Genomic DNA, 17,971 nt, shown 5'->3' with positions numbered 1-17,971 from the left:
GCTACCAAGTCTGCCAATTCTTTAAGAAAATAAATACATGGAAGGCAAATGTTATTCACCTATCTATTTGTTTAACTTTATTTATTGTTAACATTTTGATATTCAATTATCTCGATGTATAAGATGATAATTCGAGACTCTTATTAATAATAATAGTAATAACACACACACTCAACATAGCCCCGCACTAGGGAAACCCTGTGTCGCGGGTGCCATGGACACACATAGACAACCACAAATTACTACCAAACTCACGAGAGAAATAAATGTAGGCCATACAAATATTTCTCCCGGCCCGGGAATCAAACCTGGAACCTCTGCGCGGCAGCCCGGCATGGTAACCGTTCGGCCACGGAGTCAGTTAATACACACGAGTTTATGCCAACTTAAAAATTTGTTTTTGTATTTATATCATATAAATTTATTGGGGCACGATTTTACCAGATTTTAAGCGCAATATTATCAGACCAGTTTGATAATAATGCGTTTTTTTGTTAACTTTGCAACAACTGTCTTTTGTGTCTGTTTATGAAGGTTATGCTATACTACACGTGTAGCCAAATAAATTAGCTACTTACGACTATAAATTTTGTTTTTAAACTAAGCCTGAGCTTAATTATAGGTTTTTTGCTTGGGGGCTCAGTATTAGCCAACTGTCCCCTATCTGGGCGTCTACTTCCGTTCTTCGTTCGACATCCATCTGAAACAATTACTGTGAAATAAGTAATACTCTGCCGGGTGGCGTCTTGTCTCCTCTCTTATTTTCTTTGTTTATTAATTCCATTCACACTTTCTCACTTCTTCCTATCATCTATATGCTGATGACCTCCAAATTTACTCCCAGTCGTCTCTTCAAGACTTACTAAGTGCTATTTATGCTACCAATGTGGACCTTGAGTCCATCCGTCAATGGAGTCAGTCCTTTGGCCTAAAAGTTAACCCGTCCAAAACACAATCCATTATTATAGGTAGCACTTGGTCCACTTCTCGTATAGAGAGTTGCCTCTTTTTCATCTAAAATTATTTTTTACATCGAAATTTGTAATAGGTATGGAATTATACCAAATTCCGTATTCGCCGTCTCTGCCCATGAAATGGATTAAAACCCGACGCTTTAGGAACAAAACCCGAGCGGGTTGATTGGTTCATTGATTTTAACACACTTCCCATTTCTGACTGTACGTAATGATGATGTATCTAGAGAATCAATTTACAATTTACTCAATCATGCGTGTCGTTTTCAAGATCAAAATAGAAACAGCAATTGTAAGAAGCTTAGTCAACGATGTCCATGTATATTGAACCTAGCACTGTTACTTTAGAGCTAGTAGATAATTATATTGTCTTCAGCTTTACGACTATAGCCGCAATAAGAGATTGATGAGGTCTCTTTATAGCCTATTGCCCTTTTAGCGTAAATAATATTTATTACTCATTATAATAACATAGCTGTAATAATTTAGTTTTAGATAATGGAAATAGATCTAATAAAACCTATTAATGATTGTTTTGTGTTCAAGAGCTCATAAACTATTTTCTTTTTTAATCGATTTAAAAAAAAGGAGAAGGTTATACGTTTGGTTGTATGTATGTTTTCCGATTTTTCCGTCAGTTGTGGACCGATTTTGAATACTCTTTTTGGTTTGAAAGCGTGCACTCTTGTGGTGGTCAAAGTGTGAAGTCAATATGTGAAATCGAGGAAAATCCTCAAAATTTTATAGGCAAGTAAGTGTACTCACCAATTTCTCCCTCAATTGCGGACCGATTTTCAAAATTCTTTTTTCGTTTGAAAGGGTATACTCTCGAGATGGTCACTGATGCCAATGATGTTGTTCCGTGTTCATTTCGGCTATCACAAATAAAAAATATTTTCCGCAAATAATAGTCGACTTTTCACGTGACACATTTATGTATTCATCAATAAATCACCGTCACCATGACAACCAGAAAAAAAACGTATAAAATGTACAAAGGAGTCCGTAACAGTCTCATTGTCACCCAGAATCTGATGAGGGAGTCCCAAATCGAAAAAAGCCGTTATGCAAACTTTTGAGGTCGGTTTTTTTTCAATGAAAAAGTTACAATCTTATTATTTTACTATTTTAATATGATTTTAATCTTATTATTTACGTACACACATATTATAAATCCTTTAATGTGTTCAAAAACCGCAAAAAGATAAACTGTTAAAAAAAATAAAAATTATAAAAATTTCGTATCTGTGAAAGTGTTATTATCGTTTCGTAATATTACTACATTCAAATTTCGAACATCTCGGACAAACAAAACAATTTGATTGGACCTCAATTCTAATATCAATCAAGATGAAGTTTTATTGGAAATGAAATGTCAATAGCTTAGAGGATGGAAAAAAATAAAGGAAAGGAGTAGCCCTTTCTAGGGAATAAACGTCCCTACCTAAACCAAAAATGTCCACCACAAATGGCGGATTTCTTTAGTGTTGTACCATAATCATCGATAAGTCAATATCGACATGCAAATGTATGGCTTGAATGTTGAACAGTTTTTTTTTTGTTAATAGTTTACTGTAATCAAAGTATGATTAAAATGTTTAATTAAAGTAGATCAATATTCAATGTCATAAGGGAATATACGGGATGATAGATATGAGATTTTGAATTTATTATTTTGCATTTATAAATGCTCACATATTATGAAAAATAATGTAAATCAGGAAATCTCTATACATTTCCAATCTGAAGACTGATATTAAATATTTTTGAAAGGTTAACAAATAGTTTAAGCTATTTTGTATTTATGTGTTGGTGTAGAATTAATATCAGTGATTTTGATTTAGGTGAATCATAGGGTCGTATTCCAGAACTCTACTCAATGCTCAAGTCAGGATTTGAGCAGACTAGAGTATGATTTCAAGCACTGGAAATACGACCCTAATGGCAAGGACTTGAGTATGATTTTCAGTGCTCACTGCAATACTCAAGTCCTGACAGTTCTGGAATACGACCCTAACACTTCCATTTCATTTTTGAAATAAATATATCGTTAATATTATCGATAATCATAAAATCAGATATAATATTAGTAATAGGTAAGTTTATTTGCTTAAAACATGGTATAACAGAAGATGTAGCAAGAGACAGAGGTTCTATTAAAATTTGACTCTTCAAAATGGAGCGAACAAATGAAGGTGATATTTATCCAATGTTTATGTTCGGCAATCCTATAATTTCCAACCATTCTTTCTTTGTTTTTTCATTTGTAGGTAAACTTTAAAAATAAAAATAATAATAATGAAAAATAAAAACCTCGTAGTGAATTGTTTTAATAACAGAATATCGATAATATGTCTGCTTATAAGAACAACACCATCTCAAAATAATTGTTATCAACAATCTTCAAAATATACTAACAAACAGGCAATCTAAAGTAACCAAAGCAAAATTCGGCAAGACTTATGAATTAACTATAATGAGAATAATAATAATAATAATAACAACGCACACACTCAACATAGCCCCGCACTAGGGAAACCCTGTGTCGCGGGTGCCATGGACACATACATAGACAAACACAAATTACACCCAAACTCACGAGAGAAATAAATGTAGGCCATACAAATATTTCTCCCGGCCCGGGAATCGAACCCAGGACCTCTGCGTGTCAGTCCGGCATGGTAACCGTTCGGCCACGGAGGCAGTTAAATAATATTAAAATAAATTTAAATGAGTCTAATTACATGATATATTTGAGCTATTGTAGGATTTATATACAAAACAATAACACATAATGTAACATTCGGTTGATTTCCGCCTTTTCTACTGCCGCAGCAACGCATTTTAATCAAACTTAATTGTTCTCACTGTCAATATTTTTGTCCAAATTTATTACAATTCACGCGAATAATTTAATAAAACATTTGGTCAAACATTGGTTTTGACTTGACATTTCATGTACTTCCCTTTGACATCCGTATCCGGGTACTCCAAAAATGGTAAAATGAGGACTATTGGCATTTAAGATGACGTTACGTCTTTTCGATTTCCGTGTTTGACATAAATCAATGTAGTACTATCTCTTTTGGCTTACGACGGCACGCAGTATTTAAACAAAGACAATAAAATGTTTATGATTTCAACGTCTAAATCTTAGAGGATGGAAAGTCTAAATACATCACATACCTAAAACGTTTGATTTATATAGGTATGTCAACATAACATGTTCTTTGGTTTCCATAGTCTAAGGTCAATAGCAAACAATTTTGACAATTTCACGCGTTAATAAGACTTGATATAGAACGATTGGATATGATAGTTACTTTGTAATAAAACTACGGTTGTGTGACATGCGTGAGAAAAGTTTTAATTTGCCGCCATTTCGTGAGTCGTAACATGCGGTTCCAGAACACATCATAGAGAGCTTATGTGTCTAGATAAAGCAGTGTATGTACCTAACTGTACTTATTTAGGCATTAAAACACTTATGTGATGTTTTTATAAACCCACACTCATATTTTAATGCCTTCCATTATATTACAGTCACATAAACTACTATTTTATTTTGAATTTATTACAAGTACAAGGCCAAGAGTACTTTTAGTATAACACTATATATTTAAATTCGACTCTATACACGCTCTTGACTACCAGTAGAGATTGCATTTTTTTATTGTAAGAATAAGTGGGCATTCGATCTTCATCTCTCCTGATAGAAAGTGACGATGAGGTCGACGATAGTGCATGCACACTTATGCATATTCATATATATATATAATACTTATACACTCTTGTGTTGAAAAAGTCAAAGCCTATAGCGTCCAGGGTTGTTACTTGTCAAGTAATCAATCAGCGTGACGGACGCAGGGATAGTGTCCCTCAAAACTTGCAACTCATGTCATGGACAGACGTGTCGCTAACTATCAGGCGCCCGACTTGTTCGTCCCGGCACTTGGTATCGTAAAAACGTGGAAGCTAATTCGTGGGAATCTTGGGTACAGCCACAACGTAAGGTAACCCTAGCCTGCGTGCCTCGAAGGTAGAGAGGGTAGTGGAAACATTTTATGCAATTTCGTAGCACACTCTCCGTGATACATCTTCTTGATTGTCATGATTGCAATATGTTTTCCGTATCCCAAATTCAAAGTAATATTTGGTTTGTGTCAATTGGTCTATTATACCCTACCTATTAGTCTATTATAACTTACCTACTTGCAAATATAATTTCATAAATATAAAATAGCAACACTGAGTTTTCAAATTTCGTAATAAAACCGTTGTTTCCATTAACCTACGTTGTTCTTAAAAAATATTTATTTTCGAAACTTTGCCGGAATTGAATATAGTCTAAATTACAGTATCGATGTAAAAAATATAAATTATATATAGGTACATATAATACGCCAACCTCAGCCAGTGCCATATTTATTGAAATGAAATATGTTAGTCTAGACTGAGGTCTATTTTAGATTACAAATGACTTGAGTTAAGAACAAATTGTAGTATCTAATTTAGGTTGAAAAATATTGTATTTTTAATGCTTGTTTACGTCATAAGTTCACTAGAAAATGTGCAATTGTGAATCTATGCCACGAAGTGGATTTCCCACACGAAAGAGGGTTTATTGTTATTTGTTTATTGTTTATTGTTGAGGGCTTATTATGTAAAACCCCTTGTATTATTTATTACGTCGGAAACATACTAGGAGGTAGGGTTGATAATGTAACTACTTATTATATGTAAGACACGACTATCTACACTTTAATCTTTCAAACGTAGTCATTTACTTTTTCTACCCATTTTACTCACATAATCTGTTAAAATTCTTTGTTGTAAATTGTACTTTAACTACGTATAGAGTTTTCTGAATTGACCGTTTGTATCGCTAAGTTGTACATACCTACAATAAAACTTTGATGTAGCTTATAATGGTGTGATAAGAACACTTTCAGGATCAGGATGAAGAGCTTACGTCGAATCACATTGAGAGACAAAATCAACGATCTTATACGTAAATACGCTAAATGAACACTGAATGAAACCTTTTTTTATATCATCAAGTGACGGGACGAACAAGTGGTGCGCCTGATGGTAAGCTAAACGCTTGTCCATAACAGTTATCTAAGCTACTCAGAGTTATAAATTATTGCAAATCACACTACCACTGCGCTGTCACCCTGAGACATAAGTTGACGAGTCCCATATGCCAGTAATTTATGTCATATGACTGTAATATACATATTACAGTCATATGACATAATTACCACCATGACATACATGTCATGGTGGCACTTCACATGGCTATTTACGTACATTTGCGTATTTGATATATTTGCCAAACTATCACAATAGCATCTGTGACAAACTAATTAGCAAATACAGCAAATACCAAACACGCGATACCGCGCGCTGGGTCCCAAGTCTGCTATACTATATTTCAGTTGTGCTTGATGTCTCAAAGTGCAGTGATAGTGATGAGATCAGTTGGTATTATAAAAAAACCATCATAAAACACCTGTGAACCAACAAGTACATATTATTGTTTTTAATGAAGAGAAAAAGTTACTTACTTTTTTTTAAAATAAGACGGGCACGGACGGTTGACTTAGTGAGAACAATCAACCGATTTAGTTTTCATTATCAAATCCATCGGACCATTGTTTTCGAGTTACAATTGTCCGGCGCTTTCTCTTGATTTCAGATTATGATAATAATATCAATTGGTAACGGAGATCTAAATTTTGACGGTAGTGATAAAAAACTTGTCTTACGCAACAGTTCCATTAACAGCTTAAATGTTAGACAGACCGAATTTTACATAAAAAATAAAAAAGAATGTTGCTGGGTGAGATTTTCGTCAGTGCCAATTAAGAACCGATATATTTTTCGTTGGTTTATGTGTGGACTTTCAAAATGGCCACTGTAAATCATAACGATTACCCGCGAAAAAATGTCAGACAATGAAATTATTGAAGAAAAATTAAAATTTAAGATCTGGCGGTATGGCTACTTATTAGATGCCTTAACTTGTCTCGAAGGACGAAAAATTTGACTACATATATAAGTTTTTTTTTTTTTTTTTTTTTTTTATACATGACAGGCAAATGACTCCACTCCACCTGATGTTAAAAGTTAAAAGTTAGTTCAGATAAAAAGACCTTCTGAACTTGATTTTGTTTCTTTGGTACTATGGTATTAGGGAATTTTCGGTATGATTTGCTTAGCACGTTATTATCATAATTTATACGTGTATCTATTTTATAGTCACGCCTATTTCATAGCCTAAAAGATAAATTTTGAATTTTTAAACGGGAGAGGCGTTCTTGTTCCCCGGTAATGGCACTCAGTGCCAGGCGGGGCCACGGACTCAGCTTCCAGAACCAGCGAATGATACGTGTCATATGCGCTGTATCGCTTGGATTTATGCCAGAAGCGACACGCTACAGAAATACTATTGTTTTGTTGCGGACAATACTATGGTATTATTATAGTGGAGGTCACACCCAATATGTCGGATATCTCCAGTAAGTAGATACTAGATCATGACACTTATATTTTATTTATTTAATCGGTGTACATCACATGGATTTTTACGTAGATTTTGGTGCTGATTTAAAAAGTGACATTGATGTTTTTCTATCGCGTAAGTTTGTTTAAAAATAATGAAAGACTTGCAAGCAAACTGACCAAAATACAATTTTTTACACGTTTGTTTTAATTTTATTATTACTTAATTATTATTATTATTATTTTTTTTTTAATTGTGACTCGGCATAATGACTGCACCGCGCCTGATGGAAAGTGCGAATACAGTCCAGAGATGAGAGTAACGGATGGAAAACACAAATATCTTCACTCTGTCACTATCATTTTGCCGGTCTGGCCAAATGCTTCTTCACACTACGTTTGAAGGACCCGATGTTATAGAGGGGAGGGAATACATGCGCCGGGAGTTGGTTCCACAATTTGATGGTTCGGCATAAGAACGAATTGCCAAACTTTTTAGTGCGGGACGGTATTGAACTGACCGTCCAACTGTGGCAACGCAGTCCGGCACGGGTGGTCCGCTGATGGAAAGGAGAGGAAGGGATAAGATTGAATAACTCTTCAGAGCACTCACCGTGGTACAGGCGATAGAATACGCTAAGAGACGCTATATCTCTGCGAAGCTGTAACGACTCCGCATGCTCAGTTACATGAGGATCGTTGACAACACGGAAGGCGTAGCGCTGCAGTCCATCTAGGGCATCGAGCAAGTACTTGGCAGAGCCGTCCCAAAGGTGCGAACAGTACTCCATGCTGCTTCGGACCTGAGCTTTATACAACAGGTATCGCAGCTCTGGAGTAAAAAATCGGTGCACTTTGTTCAGGATGCCAAGCTTGCGCGACGCGGTACAGATGACGCTCTCTATATAGTCTTTGTTGCTCATGTCCTTCCGGATGCTCATCCCCAGCAGGCTGAGCTTGTCCTGCAGCGTCAGCGTTGTACCCTGAAGATGGGGAAGTGGAAGGAATGGGGATTTTTTGGAACTGAACGCGCACACCTGGGTTTTCTTGGCGTTGAACTCAATTAAGTTTCGGGAGCCCCACGACGATATATGTTCCAAAACATGGTTGAGCTCAGCGACAAGTTTTTCCCGGTTTCTCTCAGGGTCCTCCCGGCTGCTTGACGGTTGCTTATAATAGCAACCGTGCACTGTGCTATCATCTGCATAGCAATGAATGTTGCCAAAAGGCAACAAGTCATTGATATGCAGAAGGAACAGCGTGGGCGACAGCACGGAGCCCTGTGGCACCCCAGCATTAACTGTCACGAGCCGCGAAGTGCCTCCGTCAACAAGGACACGCAATCTTCGCTCGCGCAGAAAGCCGGAGATCCATTCACAAAGGCGGCCGGGAAGACCATATGCTGGAAGCTTGGAGAGGAGACCACGGTGCCAGACCCGATCAAAGGCCTTAGCAATATCCAGACTTATCGCTAAGGTTTCGCCCTGTTTGTCGATAGCTTCACCCCAGAGATGCATTAGATACGCTAGAACGTCACCCGTTGATCGGTTCGGCCGAAACCCGTACTGTCGATCATTAACAATGGAGTGACGTTCCAGGTGCCGGATTATCTGGATATTTAGAATCCGCTCCATCACTTTGCAGAGCACTGAAGTGACAGCTATTGGGCGATAGTTTGTCGGATCAGACCGATCTCCTTTCTTGGGGATAAGTTGCACGTTGGCCTCCCTCCAAGCTAGGGGCACGTTACCAGATTGGTATGAGAGGCGGTATAAGCGCGTCAGTACGGGAGACAACTCCGCCGCACACCTTTTAAGGACGATAGGAGGTATCCCATCTGGACCATAGGCCTTCCGCACGTCAAGAGTCTGCAGTTCCTTGCGGACATCACATTGCCTGATAACTATATCAGGCATTGTGACTCCGCAGTGGGGAATTGACGGCGGTTGCGCATCTTGGTCGTGAATGCGCGAGTTAGCCCCAAAAAGGTCGGCCAATAAAAATTGGACTGCACGGCTTTGGCCAGGCTCCAGTAGGCACGGCTACCGGTGGGATGGGCTACCAGCTTCTGGCCAATCCGTGAAACGCGCTGGGCATCCGCTCTTATGTAAGCCCTCCTGCAAGACTTGGTTGCTTTAAGGGACGCAAGGTTGGGATCCTTTGTTACACGACCCTTGATCCAACCACGATATGCAGGCTGTTTCTCACTAACAGCGTCCATGCATTCGCGATTGAACCAAGGGCGTCCTCTGCGATTGGCGATGACACTGGAAGACGGTATGTAGTAATTCATAGCCGTTCCAATCTCATCGACAACAGCATCGGCAGCTGCTGAGGCATCCTTTCCCGCAAAGCAGTGCTGCAACCAAGGGATGGACGCAAAGTAGTCGCGCATACCATCCCAATCCGCCGACGAGTAGTGCCAAATGCGACGAGTGACCTCCTTCAGCTTAGTTGGAGGCATTTGGGAAACCTTACACCCAACCAAACTGTGATCAGAACTTCCCAGGGGGGCGCTGACTGATACTGTATAGTAGGTAGGGTGACTCGCGAGCAGAAGGTCAAGCAAAGAGGGTGCATGATCCGATATGTCTGGAACCCGGGTTGGGCTGGGTTACCAGTTGGGTCAAGTCATGCGTGAGAGCGAAAGCGTGGGCAGTTCTTCCTGCATGGTCAGTCTTGAGGGAACTTAACCATGATTCATGGTGAGCATTAAAGTCCCCCAACACGACCATCTCCGCAGGTGGGAACTGCGCCTGCGCGTCAAGAGTCGCCTGGCTCAGTTGGTCAAAGAGCCTAGTTGTCTCCGCATCCCCGCTGTGGGATCTATATAAGCACGCGAAGACTCTAGCTGAATAACTAGATTCTACGAGCACCCACACAGTGGAAAAGGAGGGGTCCTCCAGGCAGCGCAGACGGCGACAGCACACATCCGAACGAATATATACACATACCCCGGCTTTGGCCTGAAAGTTTTCCTCAAGCGAGTAGCCGGGGTAGTTCAAGTAGCTCATATCATTCGGACGGCGAATCTGCGTCTCCGTCAGGAAAAGCAGGGCAGGCCGGGCTGTCTCGAGGTGATGGTGGACAGCTTTGAGGTTGGAGTGGAGTCCGCGGATGTTAGCGAACTCAATAATAAACGCGGTGGGGGGATTAGGCACCGCTGAACGATCTGCATTCTTATGTTGCGCTGTCATGGTGGGTAAGAAGGACGGTAGTGTGAAGAGATGAAGCCTTCGGCACTGCACCAAAGAAGAAAAACGAGGGGAACTGCAATACATGCCGTTGATCTTTTGAAGGATAGCCGGCTGACCCGCCGAACGGAAGGGCCCCCGTACCCCCCCGGGATATGCCGCCGGGACCCCAAATTCCGGTCACTAACCGGCACGACGACCTACCCCAAGATTATGCGCGGCATGGTGGGGCAGCCTCTAGGGGTAGTTAGTCCCTATTGGGCCCCTGTACTGTACCGCGGGCGTCCAGCGGACAACCGTTTCTACGGGTCTCCCTGGCCGGCAGGTCAACTAGATATCCCTCAACAAGTGACATGGCGAATATCCGCCTCAGTCCTCCCAGATACCGCGCCGAAAACTCCACGTGCACTGGATGTACACCAACTGATCCTTGAACGCGATTCGCAAAAGCGTTTCACTGTGGAGGGTTTTCCGCCGTGTGTACTGTGGTCGTTATCCAGTCGGCACAAAGCCTACCACAACGCTAAGCAGATGGACCACTTGTGACGCCCTCGGTCGCCTCTTACGACCCCCGCGGGCATGTATGGGGAGGCGACAATGTATTCTTAAGCCGTCGCCCCACGGCTAATATATATGTATGTAATTATTATGTAAACAATACATAAAGTGCATTATCTTTTAGCTTAGCTTTTCATTGAAATTTCTTTTGGTACTTTTCCTATTGTGCATACAACAAGAACACAACAATGCAACAAAAGAAAGGCTGAATAATGTTGTCAGCCTAAACTAACATTGTTTACTTTGTTAACTGAGGATAAAAAATAATAAGTTAATAATAATATTAATAGAGTATCTATATAAATAGAGTTTAAATACTAAAAAACAGTTTGTAAGTATATCAGAAAAGTTTTAGAACTTCTAGTAGTAGGTAGTAGAACTCCTTGTGAACTTGTGAGAGTACATCCAGGGAATATTGCCACTATACCTAGTTCTGCCGCCGAGTAGTAATGTGAGCTTTACTGTATTTCCGTTTTGAAAGGTAACAATGTTGTAAAATTGCAGGTATATGGGAACATACAAACTTACGTCACAAGGTGACGAGCGCCACTGGCAGTGCCCTTTGATCGTTGTGATTTAAAGTTCTGAGTGACACTGCAGCTGTTATGGACAGGCGTGTCACTTACCACCAGGCACTTAACTTGTTCGTCCCGTCATTTAGTATCATAAAACAAATTATAACGTAAACTTAACGTGTGATTTGTAGGTAAACTCAAATAAAAGAACGATTTTTTTCATTATTTTTCCCGCTGTGCTGTTTACAGCACATAAAACAGGACATACAAGGATCATATCAAAATTTGAAACAATTTTTTCATCACAGACCTGTGTTGTTATTACGTTAACTAAAAATATTATTTGTAACTATTACAGATCTTTAAAATGAAACGACGTCATGAGTCATTTTCAGAGAGAAAGCCATAAGTGTGCGATGGAATTACACGATTTGATTCCGCCTTCCCCTTTTCATCCCCGGGGGACTAGGCGTAGGCTTGGGTTCTATCCCTATGTTGTGGATATGCCGAATATTCGCACTATGGCGAACGGCTGGGAAGTGGATTTCCCTGCCTGCAGATTTGTTTCCTGAACGTTGTGACTTGGGCCTTTTCAAGGCGAGAGCGAATAGGCATTATATAGGTGTGCATGCTCCATCGTCGACCTCATCGTCACTTTCCATCAGGTAAGATGGAGGTCAAATCCGTACTTACATTTTATCAAAAACAATAAAAAAGATTAAAAGAACTCGAATCATACTAGATTACACGTTCACGTATTACAACTTTACGCGGCGTTATGAGTTATAATATCAATCAATGCCTAACCGCCCGTAGGAACCCAATAACACGCCATCGCATTTACCGATGGATATCTTATAACATTTTCCATCGGCGAATAAATATTTTCGTTCGTGAAAGTAGAACGTAACCTGGCCTACAGTCGATAACAGAAACACTTTAACAAATAAATTTAAGAGTTCTAGTCCAACTGTTCTATCCGGTCAGTTGGATTAGGGGTGTTGAGTAGGGGTTGTCGTCCAGCTTTAAATTCCATTGGTCTACGACCCTTCTTCGAGTTGTCGATTTATAGAAATACTTGTAGAGTAATTTATATTATATGTATAAGGAATTGGTGGTGTAGATTTTCTCAAAGGACCTTCTACGAGTAATGGATGTAGAATCATAAAAAAATCTTCTTTTTCAACAAAATTTAACGCACATTATTTAAAAATTGTTATTCTTCTTTCGCTTTCATAATTTTGATCGTATTCTTTTATCATGTAGAATGCTTGGTATTTATAAATTAAATCCGGAGGAAGACGTAGGGTCTGTCATACAGTTTTATTTAAAACTAGTGCGGGCGCTAATGGTCAACCTTATCTTAAAATGTTCCTCGTTTAATAATGTTCTAATTTTATGATACCGTGCAATGTTTTGACTCAAGATTTTTTATATTATTATTACTTTCCATCCGATGCTGAGCGTAAATCTCTATGACAAAGTCATCAATCCAGCACATCGTTTGCGTACTTACGCTTCTGTACCCTTATCTGGGTATCCACTGAAGCACCAAGACACAAACAAAATTCATTCTTCTCCGTATATCTGCGTTCCGGAATCGACGTCGAGAGATGATAGACCGTTCCATAGCTCTCTGGGTGACTTGAAAAAGATCTTAATTATTTGTTAATGGTAATACTGCATTTTTTGTATATTATATAGAAGTCGCACCTTTATGTTACCTTTAGTTGCTTTTTAAATATTTTACCATATTTGCGGTTAACTGTACCAGAAAAAGAGGGTTAAGATAGGGTGAATTAAACTGCCCTGTAGGAATAACCTGTCTCGTACGTGACAGGCAAATACTACGTTTAAGATTGATGGGATGGACGAAACCACGACCGCTTATCTACTTTTCAAATTGAAGAAAATAACCTTTAAGCTTGTGCCTTTAGTGTTAATGTACCTACTTGTTAAAACCAAAGACGACCAATTCGGTTACTAGCATGATAAAACAGGGATAAACGTGTTGAAACAATTTATTACAGATATTGGATACCTACAACATCTCGACGCGACGACGCTTCGACCATGTTGCGCTGGCCATGGTCACTAAGGCCGGCCACATACGGTCGGAATTCCGTTTCGGAGTATCGATTCTAGATTCCGTCCATCCATCCAGACATCCATCACAGACATACGTTTATTTCCATTTGGAATAACTAGATTTGACTGAAAGACGTGAGGCATTAAGTCCAGATGTTTTTGCAGCAAAAATACGTACGGAATTTACAACGGTTGTGTTGCGGTCCTATAAAATCTATAGAAGACTTGCATTCGGAACGGCTTTTTCCGTGCGGAATTACAAATGCCCAAGGCATATACGGAATTTCGAATTGAAAAAAAAAATCGAACGGAATAGTACCGCATGTGTGTGATAAATCCGTCATTTGTATGGTTTTACTGCATTTTTTTGCGATAAGGAATTTCGAAACGGGATTCCGGTTGTATGTGGCAGGCCTAAATGTTTTTATCGCTGTTATAACTCTATGTGTCTATATGTGTCTCCATGGTACCCGCGATACAGGGTTCTCAAGTGCGGGGCTGTGAGTGTGTACGCATTATTATTATTATTATAAAGTAAATAAGTAACCTACACATAAATGTCGGCGCGCCGACAAGGGCAATTCATTGCAATTCTTTCGTGAAGTTATTTAGTTTATAATATCGCACTGCTGTTACAATAGTGTTGTAACTCAAAATATTTGAAATTCAAGATTATACTAATGCTGTACGTAGAATTTGATTCTCTACACCTCAATAAAACGGTCGTTAGAATATAGTAAGAAACAATTAAAAGATATGAGACAAATTTTTCGTGAGCTAGTTCTGGTCAAAACAGTCCTTACTCAAAAATTTTAAATTATTTTTCCTTTTTATTTGTAAATATATTTGGCACGTAGGAAATTGTTTAGATATCTGTAATAAACTTACTTGTTTTTAATAATCTTGTGACGGTGTGACGTCGTTACACCGTCATCTCACCTCTTTGGATCGCCTCTCTCCGCTTGTATCCTATCATTTTTTATTTTACATGTATTTAAATTTTAAATTTGAATTGTTCCATGTTCCTTCACTTTCTTATTTTCTTTTCGTATCACGGTTACTCCCAGCTCGACCGCCACAACAGTCGGAGCTGTTCCAAATTCCATTTACTATAATCTTATTTTTGATTCTTTACCAAGTTATAATACAAAACATAATACAACAGTCGGAGCAAAAGAATTATCAAAAATTTGCTGCAAAAATGAAGCCATAAACCCGGATGTAATGGTGCCGCCATTGAAACCCTGGCTATTACACGAATATAAATATTTGTACAAACGCTTTCTGGCGCTTTCTGGCGCTTTTCAATCTTTCACAAGAAGTGAAAAATTCGTTTTTCATCGATTCTTTAAAAAATACACTTTTTGAGTTAATACACTATTGTATTAACAGTGCGATATGTATATTATATTACATGTATGTTAGTCCTCAAGTCATATATTATATGGGTCATAGTTGCCTGATGTAAATGAATAAATATATTTAGCCAAATGTCAACTTCCGTACCACTTGTGTTTTCACAAAATGTTATTATTATATAAACAAGACCGGTGCTCAGTGGGACGTATTATGGTTGACGACGACGATTATGATGATGAGGACGATGATAGAAACCAATTTTATACTCGTATATCGTTACGTCCTTATCGCTTCGTACTAAAAGATTTCGGAACATAAATGGTGAACGGTTTCAGTAATATAATGGTAATAAAAATAGTATCAACATAAAGATACATAAGGCAAGTAAATTAAAAGACCAAATGTCCTGGTGATTCAACCAATTCACAGAAGTGTATGTTTGTATGCCGTGTAGATAAGATGGTGTTAAACTGTGAGAACTAAAGTCGTATGCAAACAGTACAACCGTTTTATCACCATTTTTATTACTCTCTTCATTTACATAAAAAGTTGACGGAATACTTATTGCAGAACCGCACGAGATTAGGTACTTGGATACATACGTATGCGTGAGAATTTCGCATAGAATTCTTAGAGTTTGCATGTTTGTTTGCATTTTCTGTTAATAAATAAACATTAGGATGTATAATGGAAAGTAAGTGTCAAGTCTATTCATTTATTACTGGGATTTTACAGCCTGAAGGGGAAAGTTCGAGAAGATGTTTCCTTAACAGAGTATAATATAAAGTCCAAAATACGTAATGAACTGAAGGTATTTTAATAGCAAGTAGAGAATATTCTAACAAAACAACTTAAGATAAAAAATTAAATGTTCCGTACTCAACAAAAAAAAGCAATTCGTTAATGGACTTCGAATTATTCGATCGATTCAAACATATCGATACATTGTTAATCATCATTTATAGACTATTTATTTTGTATTAAGTTAGGGCTTTTAGGTGTGAACATTAACGCTAAGCACAGTCTCGGTATAATGGTGCCAAAATTTCAAGAAAAAACAAACAAATTCAAATTTTGAGAAAAGAGGTCAAGAAGTATATTCCTAGTTACTGTTCGTAGCTGTAAGTGAATTCTATAATCCATATTCAAAAATCAACAATATTGAAATTATCGGTTTTTTACACAATTTGGTGTTATGTCACGTTTTTAGGTATAGTTGGTGTAGGGCCAAGACCACATCAAGGTTGACACTTTGGACATTATCATCGCCCTTATTGGCAAGCTGCAGAGAGCTGAATTTAAATTTCAAGTGTGGTTTTATTATTTTCAAATATGGAATACCTAACTGTAATTCTGTTGTAAGGAAGTTGGTATATTTCTTGACCTCTTTTCTCCAATTTGATTTTTTTACACTAAAAATTATTGCACCAATTTACCGAGACTGTACTTAGTGTTCTCCACAGTTACATACAGATACTTTTTCGTCGACGTACTTCCTTGAGACGTACAAATTGCGCACTAGCAATAAGTATTGAAAGCTTGAATTCCATGTTTTTTTAAGTCAGGGACAGTGTCATTTGAGTTGCCTTTGATCCTCGTTTGTAACGTAATATTCTAATTTTTTTTACACGTTAAACGTATGCTAGCTTTTTTTTACTTTTCATGGTTTCAAAGAATAGGTACTTTATACAAAATTAATATTTTGAACGCAATGTTCATCTTTATTATTATTTATTTTATTGAGCACTGGCTATAGAGCCATCAGATTAAACAGTTAACAACAACTTAAGAAACTCAAACGTAATAATACTTTTTACTTGTTTCGCTTGTAGCTTTAAATTTAATTGCCTAGATGGGGAATGGTGAATTTAGTAGCAGTAGAGCTCCTTGTGAAAGAGTTCATCTAGGGCAATACGGCCACCTTACCTATTTCTGCCGCCAAGCAGTAATGTCACAATTACTGTGTTCCGGCTTTGAGGGTAAGGGTGCTGGTGAAATTACAGCCACATGGGACTTGTCAACTTATGTCTCGAGGTGACGGGCGCAGTGGCAGTGCCTCTCAGATCTTTACGATTTAAAGCTCTGAGTGACATTGCAACTGATATCAGTTTATATATGGACAGGCGTGTAACTTACCATCACTTACGATTTGTTGGATTGGTTGGTTGTCGTCACTTGACATTATAAAAAAAATTAAATAATGCCGCCGGTGTACGGTCAAATAAAAAATGGTTTTTGTTACACCGTTAGCAGACTAGATTAAAGTTATTCTTCTTGTACCTATTTCTTAATAAATAAATAAAATAACTTGAAAGTAAACATTTTATTTGTAGTGTGAAAACAGTAACTAAGAAACTTGCCATTTTTTTACAGCTGGTTCACTATATTTAACGTATATTAGATACATTTGCAGACAAAATGTTTCTATAACCACTATCGACATGCCTACTATAACCGCATTCTCGTAACTCATAGCTTGTCAGGAACATCTTTTGCGGAGAAAAAAGATTTCCGCAGATTGTAGGTATAGGTAGTTTCAAGATTGCGCTTTGCAAACTTTCTCTCTCTAGAGTGGTAAAGTTTTTACATAAATCAAACTATTATTACTATGTATCGTGATAAAGGGAATATAACTTAGTTTACCTTATAAGATACGCTGATGACTTGGGAATAGGGAATGAACCAATCCATGTAGACAACGCAAGACATTGCAAAGAGTTTTATGCTCCGTACACTCTACACTACCAACAGTTAGGTAGTGTAATATTGATTGTAA

The 17,971-nt window shown here is 38.2% G+C and overlaps 1 protein-coding gene across 1 annotated transcript in view; it reads right to left on the bottom strand.

The window, feature by feature from the left end:
* The window catches only part of LOC113234065 (protein FAM166B-like), a 46,084-nt gene that overhangs the window by 25,649 nt on the left and 2,464 nt on the right, over positions 1-17,971 (bottom strand). The gene's annotated exons all lie outside the window — the stretch shown is intronic.

The sequence above is a fragment of the Hyposmocoma kahamanoa genome, unplaced genomic scaffold (assembly GCF_003589595.1).
Source record: "Hyposmocoma kahamanoa isolate Upper Pololo Valley unplaced genomic scaffold, ASM358959v1 81, whole genome shotgun sequence".
Lineage (NCBI taxonomy): Eukaryota > Metazoa > Arthropoda > Insecta > Lepidoptera > Cosmopterigidae > Hyposmocoma > Hyposmocoma kahamanoa.
Note: the sequence above shows the minus strand (reverse complement) of the source record. Positions and strands in the feature narration are given on the sequence as shown.